Source organism: Symphalangus syndactylus, chromosome 19 (genome assembly GCF_028878055.3).
Source record: "Symphalangus syndactylus isolate Jambi chromosome 19, NHGRI_mSymSyn1-v2.1_pri, whole genome shotgun sequence".
NCBI lineage: Eukaryota > Metazoa > Chordata > Mammalia > Primates > Hylobatidae > Symphalangus > Symphalangus syndactylus.
In genome coordinates, this window is record NC_072434.2 from 31,081,441 (window position 1) to 31,102,799 (window position 21,359).

The window sequence follows — 21,359 nt, forward strand, 5'->3', positions numbered from 1 at the left end:
TACTGAGTACTAATCTTATTCTAAACCTCAGCATTATGGAATATATCTTTGTAACAAACCTGCACATGTACCCCTAATTCTAAAATAAAAGTTGAAAAAATATAATACGATAAAATAAAATAAAATGGGCATAATACTCAAAAAAGTTTTGAAAATAAAATTGTTCTGAAACATTTAACAAATTGCCTAATGCATTTCTCTTTTACATTTTGTTCTTTAAAATTAAATTATAACAATGGAAAATATAGTAGATGCACTCATAAAACTTATTATCCTTTCATTCTAGTTAACCTGTTCCTAACATGAGATGAACTTTACTAAGCTGAGTAGTTCAATTCAAGAGTGACGTAGTATCTATCTATAATCAGTTGGATCTACATTAAATATCTAAGAACAAAATTTATAGCCTGGCAGTTTTTAATTTTGGCATTGTTTTCAGCTTTAATAAAATATCTTAAGGTACACTTATTAATTTTATATTGTTTTGTGTTTTTTCTACCTATACTTTAACTGATGCGATTAATGTTATTTCTAAAAAAGCAAATATGCTTAGCATCAACTATGATACATAGTATATCCTACAATTTGTAGAAATCATTAGAAATATTCAAAAGTCAAGAAGACAATTTTACTTATTCCTCAATATACGGCAATTAAAATGACTTCACAAGTAATAGTTCAATTCAATTTTATTCTATTTGACAGATATTTACTGGGTAACTCTTAAAAGATAGTGACATCTGCTCCGGTATTTTTCTTTCTTCTGCACAAAGATCCAGGATCAATGTCAATGCACTTGTATCCTTCTCACCTTGGGCTCCACAATCTAAAAGAGATTTGTGTTGAATCAAGAACCCACAAAGAACACACAAGGGCTTTTTTTCTTATAAAATCCCTGATGAGTGACAAATGCTGACAAGAATTTATCAGCACAGTGTTAAATTGTCTGTTGAAATCTACTAGCTTAAATCTGGTGTTCTTGTTGTCTATCAATTGTCCTTTTTACTTCACTTTTCCTAATACGTCATAGATTCTCCAAAGAAAAAAGATTATAGAAGATACCTTGAGAAGTCTTTAGAACTTCTTTTATCCAGAGACTTACAAATATTTCAAGTCATTTAAATTTATCATGGGTTTTTAAGTACTGAAGAGAAAGATGTCCTAACATTTCAGTTCAATATTTAACAAATTTGTTGAGGGTAAATTTTTCAGGCTGCAATTGAAATTTCTTATTTTATTTTTCTAATGTCTGGGAAAGGGAAGAGGAGATTGCTCTCCTTTTATTCACGTACGAAGATACACAATAAGAATCAAATAGCAATGTAAAACTGAGGATGGCAATAAACTTTTTTTCATTATGATATGACAAATCTATTAATATTTGATGTGATTCAGTCAAAACAAAACAGCAACAACAACAAAATGAACGTAGGATGTATCTTCAAAGTATATCTTTGATTTTTCTTTGGTCTACAAATATGTAGCTTTTATGAATTTACTTGATTCCAAGAAAATACTGTTTATATAATTTCTCAAATTCCAAACTAAGTGATTCTGGTCTATCAGTCATTACACATTATTTTTATTTTTCTAATTTTTTTTCCTATTGTATTCTTGGCACAGAAGGACAATGAATGGATTCTCTAAGATCAGAATTTACTAAGAGTGGAGCAACAGATCAGCCCTTGAGACATTACTTTTCGTACTATAAAAACTAATGTATTTGAATTAGACACACAACCACCTGCTCACATACACACCAGGTGGTGGGGTTGGGGGTAGAAGGAATAGTTAGAAAAATAAATAAACAAAAATAGAGGAAAAAGCAGGTGAAAAATAGCACCTTCCCTATAGAAGTATCTGATTAACATTTTTGGAGAAATATGGTTGATGAAAAAATTAAAAATTAATGGTTATGCATAGCTTCTCAAATCAAAGTTAAATTGTCCCCTGCTCAAGTAGATACATCTATTTATATAAAGCCAGTACCGAAATCATGAAGTGTCAGTTACAAGAGTTAATTCTGGAGGTATTTCATGTAGAAAATATATTGAATAGTAAAGTGTTTGAGTATTTACACTGGTATGAAAGCCAAGGCCAAAACCTTTAGACTAGTGTTTTTCCCAGGATGACAACAGATGGCCAATCTCAGAATTATGTAAGCTTCTCTTTTTTGTGAGAAGGGTCTTTTTTCTCTACCACAGAAAAAAAATGTTAATTATAAACATCAAAACATTACAGAAAGTTAAACTCACCCATAGTCCACATTCCAGATAATTTATAAATTTTGTGTTGTTTTCTTGAGATGTATAGTAAAGAATTTAACCTTGCCTAAAGAAAGTTCCAACCTTTGCCGTAGGCTTCTGGGAAGTAGTGTCTAAGCCCTTGTAATTTCATGCCCTATGGGAGTGTCTTTGTCTGGCAACCTTGGGACAGCCAGTGAGGTAACAGTGAGATTTATGGTGAGATTTTTGGATCTTGTGGCACCAGTTAGCTCTCCTGAGGTGCTGGAAATTGAGAGCAGCCAGGTGGGCAGTCAGTTGGGCCTGTGAGATGGAGTCTTAATAAGTACCCTGGATACCCAGACCCATGTGAGCTTTCCTGGTTGTTATAATTCCATAGGTATTGTCATGCATTGCTGCTTGAAAGTAACACAGTCATGACTTTTCAGAGAAAGAATAATGAAAGCATGGCATTGGTATTTTTCTTGGGTTCTGCCCTATATGCTTTTTGCCTTGGCCAATTTTAATGTAACAGCTTTCAGTGAGTTTTGTGAGTTTGGCTGGTGAATTATCAAGCCTAAGAGGTTTTGTGAATCTCTTGAATTTGTGGTTGATGACAGAAGTGAGAGTCACGTTGTGTATTTCTAATTAAATAATTAGAAATACATATTGCAGATGTCTATTTAGAAAATAGAGGAAAAAAACAACAAAAAACGATTAAAAATTTCTTAAATCTAAAAAAATGTATAATATAGTAAAAACTGATTTACTATTAAATAATATTGAATCTTCTAACTACTTTTTCCAACCTCATTTCAATTCTACTTTGATTTTATGTTTATAATTCTAGTTCACTACATTGTTGTCATAATTAAACAATATAAGGTCTCTTGCATAAATCTAAGCTTCAAAAAAGATATCATACTATATTTATTCTCTTTAGAACTGTGCTTTGTACTCAAAATTCTGCTTCTGAGAATTATCCAGTTTCCTGTTTTCCCTAAAACCAAGATGGCATCTTCTCCTTCCCTTGTTATTAACTAGGCAATAACCAAGAAACAAGTCGTAAATGTCTCATATTTTTAATTCTTTGGATTTAATAATGTAAATATCATTCTGATTTTATCAAAAGTTGCTGCTTTTTATAAGCACAACTATAACATTTATGTAAACTGAAGTATAACAAGGATATCAGAAAATTTTTAAGGCATCTTAATAGTAAAAATATAAGTCATCCTTACTCCTCATAAAGCAAGCTATGAAAATCTTTATTGCACACAAAGCAAGTTTTTGTATCAATTATGATAGATAAAATTTAGTAGATTATTTCATAGTTAAATAAATGGGTTTTATTGGAGAAAACTAGTTTGCACTGGACTAAATCATACATTTAAAGCAATATCATCTTGGGCTACAATTGTGCAATAAAGTACATTTCTTAATTTCAGAATTCTACCAAGAAATCTGGTTAAGTAATAGAAATAAAATTCATACCACTAAGAAGCTCTGCCCATGTATTTTAAAATTCATCAAGACCATTGACTGCTAGAGAGTTGTCCGTTTTGTAATAGTCAGCTTTAATTATTACTGGAGCTTGAAGACAAAAAAAAAGAAGCAACAAAGTTTGACTATTTTGTTAATTTATATGGAGTTATTTATTCTAGTAAAGATTTTGTTCTCTAGTGCCCAAACCATTGTCCCATTAATTATCCTGAATAAATTAACCCTCGAGTTTTTAAGTAGCAGATTAGTGATTTAATCTCTACTTTGAGACTTTTGCTTCATCATTTTGCCCTGTTCTATCTCTCTTCCTTACTGAGGTGTATCCATAGCTTTCGTTCACACTACTAGTAGCCAACTTCAGTACACTCTTAAATGCAAGGTGATTTCATGTTCGGTATAATTAAGTTTCATTATTTCTGGGGAGTATGATACAGAATCTCTGTGTTTCACTGTAAGCTTTGGCTGTTTTATGGAAATAATATTTTTTTAATTGGCAAATGTTCTCTAATAGCAAATTTAGTCTTGAAGATAAAACACATTATGAGACAAATAATATAGCTTGTTATTAGTGAAGCCACTGCAAAAAAAGCGAATCAAATAACAGCGTTATTACTAAGAGAGTAGAATATGAGTCAGTTTATTTGCTCAAGCCTCAAGCTAACTATTCTCTTGATATAACCGGTTGTAATTATCACATTAAAAAAAAAACATGACTTGGGCTGAATATTCTTAAGAATGTGTCTGCTTAATGCTTTCTGCCAATCTGTTGAGGAAGATTAAATTGGAGTCTATTTGAAATTAGAAGAAAACGAAGAGATTTTTTAAATTGCTTAGTCTCAAGAATAGTTTATTTCCAGTATAAAAAAATAGCATTCCATATGTGATACATCTTTAGATTTTGTGATAATAAAAGAATAATATTGAGAATACAAAAACAAATCTGGGTTAAAAATAAAGCATAATTATTGGCTCAATTTATCTGATTGTAAGTCAAATTTTAATATTCTAATTTTGATTATATACATTCAATAGGATATTTAGTTGGTATTCATGAAGAACTTTGTCAAACTGCTGCTTATTCATGAATTTGATGGTAATAGAATTATTTTAATACTAACTTAAAAATCTGAAATCATAAAGAATTCAAAATCATACTCTGGAATGTTAAGACTGTTTTTTTGCTTTCTCCCTTTTATCTCACTTCTTTTGGAAAAAAAGCAAACAAACAAACATGAGCTAGGTTTGGTGACTCACGGAATTAATTGATCTCTGACTGCTCCATCTACTTTTTATAAGACAAAATGTCACTTTTGACTTTTGGAAAAGGAAATTTAGTTTTTTCTAGCAATCTAAGGAATGTCTTATCTTTTTTACTTTAATATTTACTAGTGTGGTGGCCGTGTAATATGTCAGTTTGACTGGGTTGAACTACATTTCACTGAATTCCCTTCCATGTATGTTTCTAAGTACAGTGAACTACAGAAGATTTTTGTGTGAGATATTAAAGGGAGAAGCAAGACAGCAACCATTTTGTGGCTCACAACTTGTGGCTTCTCTGCTGGGTCGCCTCATTTTGGTATGGGGCATTGGTCAAGGCTATAACTGCTCCATATTGTATATTCTACCGAATTTCCCTTCAGCCTTCCTGACTCCTGCACAAGGTGTGCCTTTTGCCGCCTAATGAAAGGTGCCAGGCTTTCTGTTTTGTTTTCAAACTCACATGTTTCAATATCGGAGATAGTGAGTACTGACACAGGTTTCAATCAAACCTCGTAGGTTCTAACTCATACTTGTAGGTGTCAGATTGTCCTTGTGCTATTTTACATTCATCTCCTCTTAACAACTGCCTGCCACTGGGTGCCAAGCTCCAGCATAAGACTCGGGACAACAGCATTATGGAGATTGCTTATCCAGTTCCCGCAAGTGCTGGAAGGCAAACCCCTATGAAGAATTTCTGTGTGTGCCTGTTAACATACACACTTTGGTTTGGTTTACACAATTTAATTCTGATAAAAGTACCTTGCATTTTGTCACATCTTTTCTCTGAAGTTTTTAAATTTTTTTGTATAAGAGTTAAACTATATACTAAAAATAATTGATACACATTCATGTATGTGTATAAACATAGATGTAATTGATACAAATAGGTGTAATTGATAAAAAACCACCACCACCACCCCACAATAATCATCAAAGCAAAAACCAGTATTAATTATACTCTCACAATGTGCCAACATTCTACTTGGACCATCTTTTACAATCCTTATAACTACCAAATTGGGGGAGGTAGTATTATTTCCACTTTGTTGATATGATCACAGCTTTATTGAACTTCAAAACCCTGAATAGTATTTTACAGTCTTAAATTTTGTCTATTACAATACGATATCTCTCACTCTAATATTAACCTTAGTGGGTAGTATCACAGGAGCATTAAAGAGAGTAATCATTTGTTACCTTTAAATAATACTTGTGTAAATTTAGGAATTATTTTTATAATGAAATGACTAAAAAAATTAAGCATATATTATACACATTATCACATATAATACTGACAGTTATATCAAAATATAATAACATCATAATTACATATATCACATAAAACATTAACATATATCACTGAGAAATGTAATTAAATCTATTATCTACATCGTCACTGCAACTGATTGTGAAGTAGGAGACCCAGTAAATTTTTCATGATAAGTAGTCAAAAATATTAAAGACACAACCACAGATTTGTTTAATTTTTTTAAAGAAATATATAAAGGAAGGCAATGCTTAATATTTCAAGGGTTGGAGAATATAGTAGGTGAAGAAATATGGCTAACCCACCTTGTCTGAAACCTAGAAGTTTTCCAACTGTAAGATACTCCAGAGTAAGTTTTAATTTTATGCTATAATCCCATTTCTCCTCTTCAATATGCTAATGCTTGACTCATAAAAATCATTTATATAAGCTTTCAATGCTCTTCAGGTTTTAGTTTCAATTTTCTTCTGTAAAATGAAGGTACTAAGAACATATTACACAAGATTATTTCAATAATAAATGAAGTATAATATGTAAAAGTGCTTTGCTAGTTTAATTTTATTTCTTTTAATTGCAAAGTAGATTGCGTATGAAGTTCTTTAGAATTTGTAAGATGTGATACAAATATAAATAGGTATTTCTGCTGTTTTTCTGAGTGCTAGTTTTCTGGTGTTACCAACCGCTTGATTAAAAGTAGTGAGAGGTCAGTCAAGTGTCGGATTAGTAGGAATAAAATAAGAAGTTATTCTGTGATTATGCTAACCTGATAAGACTAGTAAAAGGCATTATTGTACTTCTATTGATTGTAGTCTAGAAAGAAATTACCTTTAAAAAAAAGCAGGAAAGATTAAATTTAAGAAATAATGCCTAGATCTAAAGGTGTTTTTTTTTTCGAGGTTATAGCATATTTACTTATAGAAATAATACTAAATAAAGGTAGATTTCTGGAGAAGCCTTCTATTTTATATAATTCAAATTTAGAGCTTAATTATTTTGGGAAAATTCCATGATCGTATGAGTATGTATATATGTGTGAGTATGTATGTGCGTACACTCCATTTTTTTCTATGGCTGTCAGCTGGGAATTAACTCCCAGAGGCTAATGTCTGATCCTTGCATGAAGTCTTGTAGGTAAACAGCCTGTTTTATGGCAAGATTGATGCTAACTTGAAACAAAACTGCTATACTAATCCACGTTTGACTCCATATGCCAAGGTGTTTCTATATAATAGATAACCCCTCTTAAAGAAATACTGCTAGTAGCATAGCATAGATAACCCCTCATAAAGATTCTTATCTAACCTCTACAGTGGTCAGGATTTTGCAAGAAAGTCTGAGACTAGCTTCACATGTTTTATCAGCTCCACAGATTTTACCCCAAAAACTTGCTAAAGGACATTTTCTGGAGGGTGGGTGCTGGGATCCACCATCTTACAACCACCTGAACATGGCTTCTGCCTGTAATTTCCTATCAATATTTTCTGCTGAGGAATTGGATTTGTCAACCTCTTTGGCATCTCAGCCCCCTTGGCATTTGGGAGTAGGTCTGCCTATACCTGCTCACTGGGGAACAGTCTCCCTCCAAATTCAAGACAACAAGGGCCTCTGAAATTCTGGTGCTTAAAATTTCTCTAACATCTCTTTGTGCCACTAACTAAAGAAAAATTTTGTCTTCTTATGTTCTCCTGTGAAGAGGTTGTGACAACTCAGATAATCTCTTTTTCTGACATAGAGCGTAACATAATGATAGAAGAAATATTTCTCAATATTCACAGATTTTTCACCTGCACTCAAAGAGGACAGCAAGGATTCTGAGCAATGCTCAAGGGTTATGAGCATTGTTAGAATTCTGCATTTTTCAGAAAGAATTTTAGTTTTAAGCAGCTATTTCCATGAAAAGAAGTCATTACGTAAGCTTTATGAAGCCCTGGCTTGAAAGGAAATGACGAGTTTGCCAGTCTTAATATTTATTCAAAAGATCATCAGACTTAATTTTCATTGACAAACGTGTTCTTTTAAACAAGATATGATTATATTTCAAAAAATCTGCATAGTACTTTATTTCTGCCAATCTTATCACTCTCTTCTAAGAAAAATATGACCTGTTATTTTCATAAATTATCAGTATAAAGCTGTTTTCAGTTCTTGAAAATGGTTTGGGGCAACCTATAGCTATTGTAATAAATGGTGGAACTTAATAGGTTGTAAGTATAAATAATAATAATTTAAAAATCCTAACAAAGCATAACTTGAAAGACTGTCTCCGATTATTCAAGTATTCTAGCTTCTATGCTTCCTTTTTTTCCTCTCTTTCTCCTTGTCTTTCCCTCCATGCCATAAGTAGGGGAAAAAGCTCCCTGCTTATCAGAAAATGCTGCTTCTCAGGGACTGTTCAAACTTAATGTTGGACTTTGCTTTTTACCTGTAATATTTATTGTATGTTAAATTTGCAGTTATTGTAAGAGTGTGCTGGTGATATTAGGTTATTATTCTGATATGGAATGAAGAAAACACCAAAAATCCTTCTCCTTAACAATATTAACATATATGAGCGTTACATTAATGGGTTACCAGAGTATTGCATAACCATTCTGCTCAAACCTTTTTCAACTTTCTCCTTCATTTAGCATGCAATTCTTTATCCTCTGCTTTTTTTTTCCTTTTTTTAATACTCGATTCTTTCATTCAGATGTCAGAATTGTCATGTATACAATTCACAACATACTTCTTGAAGAACTGGAATTAACATCAGTGGACAATAAATGCATTGCTCCTATTTTTATAAAACTTAACTGTTTATGGTTACATAACAGGTATAAGGAAAATTGTTTTCCTTGTACACAAATTTTCTAATATGCCAGGGTATATCCAAAGACTAGCATTGATACTCTTTTCCAAAGAGAGTAATGATATATGAGCAACATATAGTTTAGAAAAACCCATGGATTACAATTGTGGTGGCAACTGTATGGAGAGACTGGTGGAAGTGGCTAAATGATTTTTCCATAATCCCCCATAATTGTTTATGTTCTGTGCTGAAATGACAGCATACTACTGGGAGATGGTGCAGAGATTCTAGGTGTTATGTGGAATATAAGATACTAAAATTGTGTTGTGAAGTTTGAGCTCTGGATCAACACTTTGTGGATATATTTCTTTGGGGAAATAAAGCAATCATGCTAAGCTTTATTTTCTTCAATTATTGTAACACTATGCCCTTCTTTTCTTTTCTTGTATCATTTTACACACTTCAAATTAACTGTGATTATTTCTTTATTGCATTATTTACCAACTATACCATAAACTCCATGAAGTCAGAGACCAAATCTGTTTTGTTTGTCAATGAATGTCCAGGACCTAGCACATAACCAGGCAAAGATATGTTCAATAAATACATGTTGGCTGACAAACTGTTTAAATTGTAAAAATATTTACTCTAGAACACAATAAATATCAAACAATACAATGCTGTGACATAATTTGATAAAACATATATGATTTAATTTTATGACTGGTCTAGATAACATATTCTACGTAATAAATTGTTTATGATAACCTGAAGTCCCATAAAAAGTAGAATGTGTGAAGACGAGGATTCTCCACAACTTAATGTTTTTGTTTACTTAGTTGTTTTTCAGATCATATTTTAATGTCTAGGGAGAGGCAAAATCTAGTTGATAATCTATCCATGAAGAGCTTATAACTGAAGGAATTGAAGAATACCTTTATGTTTTCTCTGTACATTCTCCACTGAGTTAGTAAATTCCAAACTGAAAGAGTTTGTCTTGGTGTTTTACCATGAAATGTTTATTTCCCAAAGACTTTTGTAAAATATGTTTAGAAGGCTGGCATTAGCTCAAATTTTAGCATCTTGACAATTTTACTTTATACTATTTCAAAATTGTTCAGCAGTTGTTGATGAGAGGCCAAAATTGTTAACCTCAACTAGCTACTTCCGGTAAAGACAACTTATCCTTTTAGGTTGCTTTTCTTAGAATTTTCTGCAATCTTAGATTCAAATTTCCATTATATCATCTATAGGACCTCCTGATGGTAATTACTATCCAGCTGCAAATTAAAGAACAGTTTTGATCAAAGTAATTATAATTTGGAGCACAGCCCTATGATAAAACAGTTCAAAGGATAATTTCTCACTAAGTATGTGGCAGGGGTTTACAAAGATGATTAAGAAATTGTCAGAACCTGTTTTCTAGCCATGACTAAAGCCTTTGCAATTATAATTATTGCTATTATGTACCCTAATAAAAGTAACTAATGTACTTTTTAAAATTGTCTCCTAAAACACTGAAATATAACAGAAGTAAAATACAATTTATATTGAGAATATAACAATTTTGCATATCTAGGTATTTGCAAAAGATGGTTAAATTATATATGTATGACATTGTCTATCTAAGTTGTACAACTGTAAAAAATCATGTTGTATCTGAGAGTCTATTCCAATTTTGTGTTCTTAATCCAATTTTGTGTTCTTAATCCCATTTCAGTGTGGCTAAACCAATTGTAAAGGTGAGCTAGTCCATTATTAAAAGTATTTACACTGGGCGCACTGGTTCACACCTGTAATTCCAGCACTTTGGGAGGCTGAGGCAGGTGGATCACTTGAGATCAAGAGTTCGAGACCAGCCTATCCAGCATGATGAGACGCCCCTGACCCCTTTCTCTACTAAATATACAAAAATTAGCCGGGCAAGGTGGTGGGTGCCTGTAATCCCCACTGCTCATGAGGCTGAGGAAGGAGAATCGCTTGAACCCAGGAGATGGAGGTTGAAGTGAGCCAAGATCGCGACGCTGCACTCCACCCTGGGCAACAGAGAGATACCCCGTCTCAAAAAAACAAAACAAAACAAAAGTACTTAAACTGATCATAAATCAATGGCATTCCTGCTATCTAACATCTCTGTTTCTCAGCCCTTTGCTACCCTCTCTCACTGATCAAAATCATTGTATACAATCAGCTTTATATTCTGCTGAACAAGGAGATGCTTATTTGTGTTTCAGGCAAAGTTCTATTGGATTGATATTAAATGCAGTGCAGTGAATGGAAAACTTGTTAGTTGTGGTCATGCTTGTGATTGTGATTCGCCATTATGTCATAAATCCATAATTCTAATTTTGTTCTGCTCAAAGGAGTCAGTTAACAAATAAATTTCAAAAGAATACAGACTAGATGGGCAAAATAAAATTATAAAGTACTATTTCTAATTAAGTTGATTATTCCTTAGCGTTTGTTATTTAGATGTTAGTATTTGTTAACATTTCATTATTTTTGAAGTATTCAACTTAATCCCCATAACTCTATGAAGCAATTCAATTACTTTTTGAATCAAAATCATTAATGTTCTCCCACCACTGTGTATTTAAGAAGAAGAAAAGTAGCATTAGTACAGAGTATTCATGTAAAGCCAAGCCCATTGCATTTACTTAGGGTATTTCTGAATAATAATAATATTGCTACCACTAATGATAATTTATTACTTTTTATCATAAACATTATGAATTAGAACTTTGCACATTTTCTTCTTACATAATGACCATATGTAATGGAAGGAAATTAAGTAATGAATATATATATATATATATATATATATAATGGCTGATCAACAGGGAAAAGCATTCTAATAAAGAAATCTATTAAACTGTAGGAAATTATCTCTCTAGGGCAGTTACACTAGCCTTACTGCTTAAGTCATGTAAAACTGGACCAGAAACAAAGAAGCACTAGAAACTATACCAGAGGGAGTAATCCTATTTTACAGAGAAAAGAAAGGAAGCAACATAATGATTGCTCTTCTGCCCTTCTGCTAGAAATACTTTCAATCTGCATCTCAGAGATACATACAATCTGCACCTTTCTATACATTTGTGGGTTTTGGTACAAGAGATGCATGGGTCTTTATTGCTTCTTTAAAATTTCTGACAATTTAGATTTATGAGAATATGTAGCAATGCAATGAAAATTATAAAATTATTAATATATGGTTTATTCTTTCCTATAATGCATATTCTTTAAATGAACCAAAAACATCAAAATATGTTATTCAGGATATCATGTATAAGAATATAGATAATATGTTATATTATTTAGTTCACGTCACTTATATTAACAATCAAAATAAAAATAATTTAATATCTCATTTACTACAAAAAGGAGGCTAACAGCCTAATAGGGGAGTCATATATGAATTCCTATAGCTAGAATTTGGAGATAGGTTAGGAAAAACAAAACAAAGCCATGTTATTAAAGCATTAAAATCAGGCACACTTAATTTAGAATTAAGACATAGTAAACATAGAATTTTTGTTTCTGGTCCTTCAGAGCTTAATATACTGGGAATTTTATAAGGAAATTAATAATCTGTTTGGTGAATTGACCTGTACAGAACAAGTAAGAAACCAACAAAAGAGCTGTGAGTTGTGGACAGAACTTTAAAGTACAGAAAGAGCCGACAACCTTATTCTTAATCTAATATGCTTGGGTACTGTTCTTCTCCAATACCTGTTTTCGAGCATTTACTCTGTGCCAGGCACTGCACTTTGTCCTTGAGGTCATGGGGCACTATGGTACTTTAACGGCCTAATGGGTTCACCTTGCTCACTGCCTAGACAGAGTAGATATATCAAGACAGGGGATTGCAATAGAGAAAGAGTAATTCAGGCAGAGACAGCTGTGCGGGAGACCGGAGTTTTTTTATTATTCAAATCAGTCTCCCTGAGCATTTGAGGATCAGAGTTTTCAAAGACAATTTGGCAGCTAGGGGCTTGAGAAGTGGGGAGTGCTGATTGGTCAGGCTGGAGATGAAATAGTAGGGAGTTGAAGTTGGTTTTTCTTAATATCTTCTGTTCCTGGGTGCGATGTCAGAACTGGTTGGGCCAGATTACAGGTCTGGGTGGTGTTAGCTGATCCATAGAGTACAGGGTCTGCAACATATCTCAAGCACTGATCTTAGGTTTTACAATAGTCATGTTACCCCCAGGAGCAAATTGGGGAGGTTCAGACTCTTGGAGCCAGAGGCTGCATGACCCCTAAATTGTAATTTCTTTTTCTTTCTTTTTTTTTTTTTTTTGATATGGAGTCTCACTGTGCTGCCCAGGCTGGAGTGCAGTGGTGCAATCTCGGCTCACTGCAGTCTTTGCTTCTCGGGTTGCAGTGATTCTCCTGCCTCAGCCTCCCAGGTAGCTGGGACTACAGGCACGTGCCAGCATGCCCTGCTAGTTTTTGTATTTTTAGTAGAGATGAGGTTTCACCATGTTGGCCAGTTCCAGCTACTTGGGAGGCTGAGGCAGGAGAATCACTTGAACCTGGTAGGTAGAGGTTGAGGTGAGTCAAGATTACACCACTGCACTCCAGCCTGGTGACAGAATGAGACTCTGTCTCAAAAAAAAAAAAAAAAAAAAAGAAAAGAAAAGGAAAAAAAGAAGAAGAAGATCCACCCTCCCGAGTGAGGGTGGGTGTCATACAATCTCTTGAGGGCCTAAATAGAATGAGGGAGGAAAGACAAATTTATTTCTTCTTGATATCTATCTTCTTCTGCCCGCGGACATCAAAGTTTCTGATTCTTGGGCCTTTTGGACTCTAGGACTTATTATACTAGCAACTCTCCTGCCTTGGGTCTTCAACCTCAGACTGAATTATGCCACCAATTTTCTTGATTATCTAGTTAGTAGACAGCCGATGGTGGGACTTCTTGGCCTCCAAAATCACATGAGCTAATTCCTATATCAAATCTACTTTTATAGATCTCTGTATATACTATTCATTCTAGTTTTCTGTAGAACACTGACTAATATGACTAATACTGAAGCCAGTTGTCCCCTAGTATTTGGACATTGCTCTTCCCTCTGGGATATACAGGAAGCAAACAAGGCCTCTCAAAATAAATTACATGGGTTTAAATCCCAGCTCCAAACTAATAGCCTGTGTAATTTGGAACATGTTGCTTAATCTGACTACTGAATCTTCATTTCCTCACCTGTGAAATGGGAACTAATGATAATACCTATATAGAGTTATGGGGGATTAAGTAATTAACATAGGATAAACATTAAAATACTGCATATAACATAGAATTATTATTACTTCATTGCTAGCAATTACCATCCCCTTTGGTATATAACCTTTGTATGTAAGTGCTTTATAAATTAGAGAGGATAAACTTGTTGGATGCTGGCAGCGTAGTGATGAGATTCTTTTATTCTCACAAAATCATTCTTTCACCAATGACTTTAGGGGTTATGTTAGTATTGCTGGCATTGCGTCCAATTTTTAATGAAATTCTTATTTGGTTGTTACAACTAGTCACTGAATCTAAGATGAGATATGCCCTCAACTTAGCTTGCAAGTTGTAAATATTTACTTACTATTTACTTCAATTGAAGGATGTCAAACATCAGAACAAATCTTAATGTAAAAAATAATAACATTTAACAGTATAAGTTGGGCATTTTAATTTTTTAATTTAAGGACTTAGCTATAGTCCTACAATATATTAATTTCAGCTCATGATTTGCTATTTTCAGGAATAAGTAATCAATTATATGATACAATATGACATTTTGTATTGATAATATGCTAAATATGATTCTATTTTTATCAAAAACTAAAATAGTTAATATAAACCAATTTTTATTACATTTGTTGCTGTAACATCCGGTATTATATTTGACTGCATATGGCCTATAGTACTGCTTTGTGACTACACATAATTTTGAAAATTACTGATGACACTATAACATAAAAATGATAAACAAAAACAATTCTGTTTCAGTAGCCAAATTCAGAAGGTAGATTTGTTTTGAATTATGTTTAAAATACCAAATGGAGCTCACTGTTCAGATATGTTGCAAAATCTGGCTAAAATTTAAGTTTAGGAGAGGCAAAAAATTTTTTTCTATCTTGTGGGAGCAAGTGTAAAGATTACAATAATTCCAAGCTTAAAACCGATCAAGAACTTTGCAAAAGCTGAGTTAGAGCTTTGGTTTCAGCCTGGCAAGCTCTAAAATCTGCTGTGAGGTATGAAGTTAAGGCTAACAGAAGCCTTGGAAAGCACATTCGATCCAGAGCTAACATAACATATTGCTGACTCTCAGAACATTTAGAGAATTCAGAGCCCACTGGAGGCTAGGAGGTCCTATATTTACATGAATAGTGTTACCTACCATTTCCCACTAAATACATAAATACATAAGTCATAATTTTAAGTTCAAATGCCAGAAGGAAGAGGAGAGCCAGTACCATACACCTCTAATTAATCCATGTTAGACAAAGAATATAAAAGGGCACTTCTATGATTATTATTTCTGTATTATCATTTTATTTCATTTTTTATTGTTTGTATTTTTTCCTCTAACCTAATTAGAATCTAGAATCAATTCTTGAAATTCCCAGTGTCTCTATAATGACAGACGATTACCTGAAAGCAATCTCTAAACTGTGGTAAATTTACTTATATTGCACTGAGGCCTGGCTTTTTTTGTATTGTGCTTCAGTTAGCGGTGACTGCTAGTGATAGTAGGTAGTACCATGCATTGTGGAATACTTCTAAGAGACTGGAAATTATGACTATTGTTCCATGGGACTTTGAATAAGGAATGATTATAGCACTTGGATGTGAGAACCCATAAAAATATTGAATACAAGTTACATCTAAGCCAGTAGAAATTAATGTATTAAGATTTACAGAGTAGAAGAAGCATTTGTCTATGCTTGGTCCATTCATTCAATAACATTTATTAAGCATCTACTAGGGAAAAGACACAATGTCATTGGAGGCACAGATAAGTCAGATAAAAATTGTGTCTTTTAGGGTCTCCAATGAGATACAGACAAGCAAAGTTTAATACAGAATCAAAGTTGTAACGTAAGATGAAAAAGTGATACAGGTCATGTACATAGAATAAATTAAAATGCTAAGGTAGTTTAGAGGAAGGAGGCATTACTTTAAGTGGAGAAAGAATACAGCTTATGAAGCACGTGGAATTTGTGGTGAGAACTCAGGAATACATAGGATTTAACTATGAGGGGAAGGAATAATAGAGATTCCGGTATAAAGATGGGCCAAATTCTGAACATGGAGAAGGCTAGGATAAGGATGGTGAGCATGGAGTAGTTCAATTTGGCATCACGGGAAGCACTATGGTATTTTTCTGTAAGAAATAAGTTTGGGAAGGTTGTTTTCAATACATAACATAACAATTAAGCACAAGATCTTGAAAGTAAGATAAACTTGTTTAATGCCCAGCACTTGCACATACTGCTGCCACAAAGTTGAAGTCAAGTGGCTTCTAAGATACAGTTTCCTCATTGTAAAAGAAGAGTGGTAAAAGCATTTATTTTATAATTCTGACAAAATCGATAAACTAAAACATACATGACAAATGTCAAGCATATGGTACACATTTAATACATACTAGAGTTAAATATTTTAATTCAGGTTGAGCATCTCTAATTTGAAAACCAAAACTGAAAATGCTCCAAAATCCAAAGACTTTTGGGTGCTAACATGATACCACCATTGAAAAATTCCACATCTGATACCTTTGATTTTTTATTGTTTAATATACACAAACTGTTTCACGTCCACAATTATAAAAAAATCACATAAAATTACCTTCAGGCTAGGTGTGTAAGGTGTATATGAAACATAGATGAGTTTGTATTTAGACCTGGGTCCCATCCCAACATCTCATTGTGTATATGCAAATATTCCAGAATAAAAAGAACCTGAAATAACACTTCTGGTACCAAGCATTTCAGATAAGAGTCTCAACTTGTATAGCAAATAAAGAAAAGGCTGAACAGATGATGGTAATATCAAAGCTGTGCTTCCGAATGAATAGGCCAACTTTTAAATAAATCATTTAGATGATGAAATATGGAATACTGAGAGAAAAAAAACTGGAACTAGAGTAATAATAAGGTTATTGCTTGTTTCTAGGCAAGGGTCTGAGCTACAATAGTAGTATGTGAAATAAATTATAAGGGATAGTTGTGAGATATTCAGCAGCTACATCATAGATAGGACTTAAAAAAATTGATATTAGATTCCTGATAACCTACTGGGCCAGAGATGGAAGCATTTTGTGTGTAGTAATTACTGAGTCATTTTTTCATGAAAGAAAACTCTAAAGGGATTGATTGTTTAAAAATATATTTCATCATTTTAGTTTGAATACTGTTTAGATTTATCAATTAAATATTTACCTTTTTTGGAACCACTTAAAAAGCAAATTAGAACTTTTTAATACATAAAGAAATATGAGATTGGGTGATCAAAATACAATAAAAATGGGCACTTAGAAATCTTCTCCAAATTTAGCCTACAAAAAACTCTAAGCCACAGTTCTCTTTAGGCTAAACAATGAAGATTCTTAGTTTATCCAAATCACAGAGGTTTTTTTTTTTTTTTTTTTTTTGCGTTTGTGTGAAAGGTAGTATTTGGAAGACAGCATATTTATAGTCAGAAATGGAATAACTGTGAAGCTAAGGAAGTTTAGGCTTCAGGGCCTTTCACATACACTAGGCTCTTCTAAGGTCCTGTTATTTTGTGTTTGTAATTTTGAATTATTTAAGATTGGTTCCTAATATTGTATAATGTTCGGGAACCCACAAGACTTCAGTTAATCTCTGGTAATGATCCATAAGTTCTTAACCTTTATTCACTGTATAAGATTCGGATGGCTGAAATGTTTTTTGAAGTTGTAAGCAACAGTTTGTGTCCATGAGCAAGGTCTGTAGAAGAGGTTTGTAGAATTCATCAGGTTTTCCAAAAGTCCTTAAATCAACAGTAAATTTAACAACTTCCAAAAAACATCTGGAAGTAGTCATGGGGACAAAGATGCTCATCAGGAGGAATGGAGCCAAGACATTAGAGCAAGGTACACTTAAAAGCTCCCAGGTAGTTCTAATGTGCACCTATGCTGGATGTACATACTACTTGCCATTCTTGAACTGTGTTGGAATGGTTAAAAAGCAAAGAGTCCAGATTTTTGGTTTATCCAAATTTTGTATTGGTATACTGATTTTCATAATAGAGAAATTGAAGCTCAGAGGGATTAAATATCTTATTTTAATGTCCTTATTAGGAAAATCAGTATACTAATGAAGTTGAACAGTGTTATCTAGGGTAGGCAAAATAATAAGTGAAGGGGGATAATTGAGAGTAAAAAAATGGTAGTGTCAATAGGTAACAGGTCATGGTAGGGTGAATTATTGTTAGATTCAGAAAATCAAATAGTGTGAATGCGGGTGAATTTGAGGAAGAGAAGAAAAGGATTGGAGCTGTTATTTAGAGAGAGGAATACCTGAGGTAGAGATTACAGTGGGTGTGCAGCTATTGGTGATGACAAGATCTAAGGCATAACCATAATAGTAGATGGCTGAATTTACATACAGGAGAAGATTTGTGAAGATATGAAGAAATGGAAATATTTGGTCAGGGGATTGGGAAGATATTCCAAGTGGTTATTAAAATTGTTAAGAAATCGTCAAAGAAGGAAGAAGGGTGATCCCAATATTTGTACAAGGAGAGATACTTCCATTTATTATTTCCATATCAAGAATATTCTTTAGAAATTCCCATTTTTGGAAGTTTAATGATAACCCATAAATAAAGTTTTAACTCAAGTTGTTATAATAAGAAACATAAAAAATTTAACATTATCATCATGCAAAGAAATGTAAATCAATGCTTTATGTTGGTTCCTTATTTCACTTTCTCATTCTTAAACATGAAATAGATAATTAAGAGGTCATCTTAACCTTACCATTAATCAATCAAGCTAAGTTTTTAGGAATATTATTGAATAAGGGAGAAATCATTTGTCAGTTGATACAGTGTTAGATTCCATGTAATACTTTTCCAAACACAGCTGAAACTAAAATTCAGCCTAGTACTTGAATTGTCTCTGTCTGCTTAGGTGGTTAAAAAAAAAAATCTTGTTCCATCAGGATTTGTAGGTTGTAGAAAAAAGAACCCTTATTTGTCTTTCCATTTCTTAGGCCTTTTAATAATGTTTTGTTGATTGGCATTTCACAAAAGAAACTAAAACAAAGTGGAATTCTCTCGGGTTTCCAATGCTTCTTGCTGGCACAGCTGGTTTCTGAGATTTTTCGATAGAGCCTATTTCAGAAATATTTGAGTATTTACTGACTGCTAACTCCCTTCCTCTTCTCCAACTAACTGACTGCTTAAGCTGCTAACACAAGGCCGCTTCCAGACCTTTTCATTTCTTAAGCTATACTTTGCTTAATTCAAGGGAGAATTCACCAATTCTTTCTTTCCTCTGGTAGTTCCGTTTATATCTCCACGATCACCCCCACTCTGAGCCAAGTAAATATTTTTAAAAATAATAATACCTGTTTGTTTTTACACTGTTTAAATTCTCAAGGAGCCACATATCAAATCTTTTCTGCTATGCTACTTAGGACATTTTAATTCTTTAACTGTCCAACTCTGCCTGGCATGCTTACTCACCTCAACCAAGAAACTGCCCTAGTGGAAAAACAATTGTGTATTGAACTCTGTCCCATTTGACAGGTAAAAAATGAGATCTTTAAAAGGGAATGACCGACGTTTCTTTGTTTGCTGAACATTGTGCAAACAAATAAAGCTTTACATGCTCTGAGTCAAGTTTCCCATTTTTCAGGTGACTATGAGAATGCAGAATTTTCCTCTTACAAAAATTGCACATTTTCTCAAAACATAGTTAAGTAGACTATTTTGGCGAAAAACTCACTTCCAATTATGTATTTGCTTATACATTTTGCTATGTGACAAAATCTCATTTTCATAAATGGATCCACTGAATTTTGTGTAAAAATGACTTTTCATTTATATGAAATACTTAGCATTTTTTAACTAAAGCACATACATTACCTTGGTTTATTTGATCTCAAAAAATACTAAACAGACCAAATGTTATTATATTTCTACTTTGTACACATGACAAAATTAAGATTTAGAGATTTCAAATGACTTGACTCTCACAGTACATACAGGGTTGAAATAAAGTTATTCTTGACTTTTAGTCATTTGCTTATTGTACTTCGTAATACATCATGTTAAAAACTCTATAGTCATTTAAAAAGTCATACTTTTATTCATGTATATGATGCTTCCATATTCCTGAAATTTGTATATACTAATTGGTTAAAAACATCAGACTTCAAATTTGCAGGTGTTGCTCTTTATTTAAATGAATTCTGAAATGAAATCTGGCAAAGTTAAAAATCTTTTGAAAATGTGACTCACCTATTCTTAATAAGTAAGTGTCAGGCAAATCGAAAAGAGCATCATACATAGCTTACTAATGCAATGTTACCAAGTGCAGTGGATATGTTTTTTTAATCTTCTCTTTTGTAAACAAAACAAAATAATTTATACATATTACAATTTGTATTTTCTCTGGCATAAAAGAGGATTACATTTTACATTTTATCCACTCCTTATTTCTAAGAGAAGGAATTACTTCTAAGGTACTCTTCTAACCTCTCTCCAACTTCTTTACTCCCTACGCCTCTCTAGACACTTAAATAATATGCAAAACTGGCCCTTGTACATTTTTTCTTGTTTCAAATATTTATTAATCCTTTCAGAAACATGTACTTTTGAAACATCAGAAGTTGTTCCAGGAATTGAGGATGGAGAATTCAATAAAACAAATTAGGGACGATCTGCTTTTTACAGCATTAAGAAAGATCTCCCTGTCACTGATATTTTAATAGATATTTAAGTAAATTGAGAGAGTAAGAGAGTGTCATGCAACAATCTGAAAGAAGAGTGTTTATGCAGAAGAAAGTAAGTATAAAGACCCTGAGGTGGGAGCAAATGTGGGTATTTAAGGCCCATTGTGGAAGTTAGCATGGCTATGGCAGCTTGATCAAAGATGAATGTTGTCAGAAAAGGAAAGTTCCAAAGGATATCCAGGAATTGGAATACATACATTTGATAAGGACTTTGAATTTTATTCTAAATGTGTTTAGGAAACATTGAAGGGGCCTGGTGCAATGGCTCATGCCTGTAATTCCAGCACTTTGGGAGGCCGAGATGGAAGGATCATTTGAGCTCAGGAGTTTAAAACCAGCC

General features: G+C 33.0%; 1 long non-coding RNA gene across 1 annotated transcript in view; it reads right to left on the minus strand.

Annotated features, from left to right (window-relative positions):
• Positions 1–679: 679 nt before the first annotated feature.
• Positions 680–21,359, minus strand: part of LOC129458839 (uncharacterized) — a 60,564-nt gene continuing 39,884 nt past the window's right edge. Inside the window, exons 3-4 of the long non-coding RNA XR_008649743.2 lie at positions 3,717–3,815; positions 680–826 (exon numbers count right to left, since the gene is read on the minus strand). This is a non-coding gene — a long non-coding RNA (uncharacterized lncRNA). The remainder of the gene's footprint in view (positions 827–3,716; positions 3,816–21,359) is intronic.